The sequence below is a fragment of the Lathyrus oleraceus genome, chromosome 7 (assembly GCF_024323335.1).
Source record: "Lathyrus oleraceus cultivar Zhongwan6 chromosome 7, CAAS_Psat_ZW6_1.0, whole genome shotgun sequence".
NCBI lineage: Eukaryota > Viridiplantae > Streptophyta > Magnoliopsida > Fabales > Fabaceae > Lathyrus > Lathyrus oleraceus.
This window is the reverse complement of record NC_066585.1, coordinates 104,937,834-104,942,212: the sequence shown is the minus strand read 5'-3', so window position 1 is coordinate 104,942,212 and position 4,379 is coordinate 104,937,834. Positions and strand designations below refer to the sequence as shown.

Genomic DNA, 4,379 nt, shown 5'->3' with positions numbered 1-4,379 from the left:
GTGCACTTGTGAATACAGCGATCAAGTTTTTGGCGCCATTGCCGGGGACCAACTTCGTCAAATTTTGCACCCTCTTGTTACACCGTCTAGACTAAGGCATTATTAGCTGGTAAATGTGAAGAACCCGTAGTACCAGAAATTTAGTAGATCCTTTAGCGGAACCTGAACGTTACACTCGTACACGCCTCTTACTCGTCCGAATTAAGAAAGCTATGGCTGAGAATCGCGACCGGAGACCTCTTAAGGAATTTGCCCAACCCTCTGACGAGGAACCTAGTTCTAGTATAGTAAACCCCCTCATTCCTGCCAACAATTTCGAACTAAAACCATCTTTACTGCAATTAGTGCAACATAACCAATTCGCGGGTCTCGCTACTTAGAACCCAAATCAATATTTAAAAGTCTTTATCCAACTGGCTGACACCTTTAAATTCAACGGTGCTTCACCTGATGCGATTCGTTTAAGATTATTTCCTTTCTCCCTCAGAGATAGAGCACGTTCGTGGTTAGAATCACTTCCAGTTAACTCAATAACTACCTGGGAAGACCTTAGGAGAGTATTCCTTGCTAGATATTTTCCCCCTAGTAAGACTGCTGTTCTTCGAAACCAAATAACTAGATTTACTCAAAACCAAGGAGAATCACTTTTCGAAGCTTGGTAAGGATATAAGGAGTTGTTAAGAGTCTGTCCACACCATGGCCTAGAACAATGGCTGATTGTTCATACCTTCTACAATGGATTCCATTATAACACAAAGATGAGCATCAATGCTGCCGCTGGTGGCGCGCTGATGAACAAACCTTACCCTGAAGCTTGTGACCTAATTGAGGATATGGCCTAAAACCATTACCAATGGGGAACTGAACAAGCATCAGTAGAGAAAAAGGAGACCCAAGGTGGAATACATGAGATAAGTTCGATGGACATGATGCAAGCGAAAATGGACGCTTTAGCCCATAAGGTCGAACATATTTCTACAAACTCTAACACTGCAACGGTAGTCCACACAGAGTGTGAACTTTGTGGATCTAAAGGACACGAATCGGCGGAATGTAACCTTTTGAATGACTTGAACACCGACCAAGTAAATTACGCCCAAGGTAACCCATTTTCAAACACTTACAACCCTCGATTGAAGAATAACCCGAATTTTTCCTATAAAAACCAAAACCATGTCCAATATTTTACACCTCAAAGACCACAAGGTTTTCAAGCCCAAAAACCAAATCAACCTATGCAAGTTGTACCCCAGAAGCCTAACCTTGAGAAGATCATGGAGAACTTTATATCAGGCCAGACTCTGCAAAATAAAGAATTCCTAAACCAGAACATTCACGTAAACGAACTGATAACGCACTTAGGGACTAAGGTTGATCAGATAATTACTCACAATAAGATGCTTGAAACCTAGATCTCACAGGTAGCACAAAACCAAGCCCTGTAAACTACACCTGGAGGATAATTCCCTGGACAACCTCAACTCAACCCTCGAGGGCAAGCTAACGCTATCGCATTACGAAGTGGGACCCGCTTACGAAGGGCCTTATAACCCAGCAATGAGCGAGTCCGAAGCTTTTAAAGAAAATATACCTACCAACCAAGGAAGGGAACCAGTGGAACCCGAAAAACAAACCGACCAAGAAGGAGAAGCCAAGGATAAAACTTACAAACCACCACCCCCGTACAAACCACCAATCACATATCCACAAAGACTAAAACAAACCAAAATCGATAACCAATACCAAAAGTTTATAAAAGTAATAGAGAAGCTTCATGTAGAGATTCCTTTCACCGAAGCCATCACCCAAATTCCATCTTACGCCAAATTTCTCAAAGACATCTTAACCAACAAGCGTAGGCTTGACGATCCAAAACCCTTGGAATGCAACTTTATTTCCGAGAATAAACTTGCTAAGAAGGAGAAATTGTTGGTGTAAGCCCTAGAGGCCAATACTTTTGGTACTTGTATCGAATTATTTATTAATAATAAAAGGATTTTTATTTATTATGTTTGTCTAATAAAGTCCCTAGAATAGATAGTCCATTTAATGTATCAAGTGTGACTTAATCATGAGGTCACATTAAACATAAGAACATTATTCTTAAAGTATCCATAGTCGAGCTTTATTATGAAGTGGGATAACATTAAAGCATTAAGACTATTACGTATATAGACTGATGATCACATCTCATGGATCATGGATAAGGAGTTATCAAGTCTTAAACATAAGTATGAATATTAAGAGTAATTTTTATACTGGATTGACCTGCTATGAGAATACTATATAGAATGTTATGCAAAGTGTCATAAGTTATTCTCATGGTGATAATGGTGTATACCACCCTTCGACCTGAAACCACTATGGACCCTAGATGTAGAGTCGAGTGCCTTATTGTTGATCAAACATTGTCTGTAACTGGATGACCATAAAGACAGTTGATGGGTACTCCACGAAGCACGCTAAGGGACATGAGTGACCTAGATGGAATTTGCCCATCCTGCATAACAGGATAAATGTCTATGGGCTCAATATTGAACTGGACAAGGATTACACGGTCTATGTCTTCTGTTCAATATAGACATAAGGGAAAAAGGGTAATTGTACACATGACATTTTCGTGTCTTGGATAGCAGTGATGTGTTGCTAGATACCGCTCACTGTTTATTATGTTAAATATGTGATTTAATATAATTGCCAATGCCGCGAAAACCTACAGGGTCACACACAAAAGGACGGATTGATGAGAGATAGAGTAACTAAGGAATACCGTAATGTACGGTGCCCTTAAGTGAATTGTAGAACATCGTAAGGTACGGTGTACTAAAGTAGAATACGAAATATGATAAGGTATCACGCGCTTAAGTGATTTTGGCATATTATAAGATATGGGCCACATACACTTGAGTGGGCTTTTAGCTTGCAGCCCACACAAGTGGTTCTATAAATAGAACCCTTGTGTAGAAGCATTTAGGCAGTTGCAATTTCGTTTCTCTCTCTCACACTCAAAGCCTTCATTCGTAGCAGTTAGCATTAAGATTGAAGGAATCTGTTCGTGTGGACTGAGTAGAGGCGTTGTCATCGTTCAACGTTCGTGATCGCTCTGTAGATCTCCATCAAAGGTTATAATCGCCACAAGAGGTAATGATTCTATCACTGATCATGCCCATTCGTAAGGATTACTAAAGGAGAAATTTTTAATTCCGCTGCGTTTTGGATCACTCTTCTCCTTTAGTGGTATCAGAGCCACTTATGAAACCATGCATGTGATAGCTGTTTATTTTATGTATTTTCTGTATTAATACGATTAAAAGATAGAATGAATCAATGAATAAACGAGTAATTAAATTTGGCATCATGTGTGTACGATTTGGATGATTGATGTTGACTATGCTTCGGAATCCGACATTAGTATGGTGAAGCAGCGGTACATCGATCGTCCATAGGTTATGCAATTGAGATCGATCAAGTTATATATATGATATAAGTAATCCTGATGCAAAACACGGTATATATGATATATGTTTCTGTTTCGTTCATTCAAACACTTAATGGTTATTTTCTTTTGAGCGATCAATGGTCGTTTGCTTCTTGATCCGACATTAGTATGGTGAAGCAATGACGTGTTGATCAATCATACTGAATCAACAATCGAGATGTGTTTGACGGTATGAAATTGGTGCATTAGGGTTAATGACGGCACAAGGGTTGTGTTGTTAAAGAGTTATGCGATTAGGGTTGTAAGTGCGCAAGAGTTATGCTTTAAAGTATCAAGTGTTGATGCGAAAAACGACGTCGACCGGGCAGCAGAACCCCTGTCCCGCTGACCGGGAAGCGGACCCCCGGCTAACTCTGCGTAATGTGATCGGTCGCCAAAATTTAATTTGGCTTTAATTAATTAAAAGAATTAAAATTAATAATAATAATAATAATATGTTTATTATTATTGTCTTGTGGTGATCGGTTATGGCCTTAGTTTTCCTTTATTTTGTTTTGGGTTTTTAAAATACGACCCGCGTGTCGTGCCTCTTTTTTAATCTCTTAATGTAACTTCTTTTCTCATCTCACTCCCTCGTATGTAAAACGAGTTTTTTTTATGTAATGTAATATTATGAAGAAAGAGAAGAATTCAATATCAAAGGAGGACAACCTTGAAGATCTTGCTTGGAGAAGCTTAGATCGTTATTAGGTTAGCTTATGTTCTCTCATTGGCTTGGGAGAACAATTGCGCTAGGGGCCATAACTGTTTCATTATGTATGTTGATGCATGTGAATGTATGTTGATGCATGTGAGAGACGATTTATATGATAAATAAGTCGATGATCAGAATAATTGCAAATTCCCTCAAATTAAATATTAAGTTTATGCTTTCCAAGTT

The 4,379-nt window shown here is 39.0% G+C and overlaps 1 non-coding gene across 1 annotated transcript; it reads right to left on the bottom strand.

Moving 5' to 3' along the window:
* Nucleotides 1-596: 596 nt before the first annotated feature.
* LOC127109287 (small nucleolar RNA R71) lies at nt 597-703 on the bottom strand. The gene has a single exon (XR_007796610.1). It is a non-coding gene; the product is annotated as a small nucleolar RNA R71 (small nucleolar RNA).
* Nucleotides 704-4,379: the final 3,676 nt, after the last annotated feature.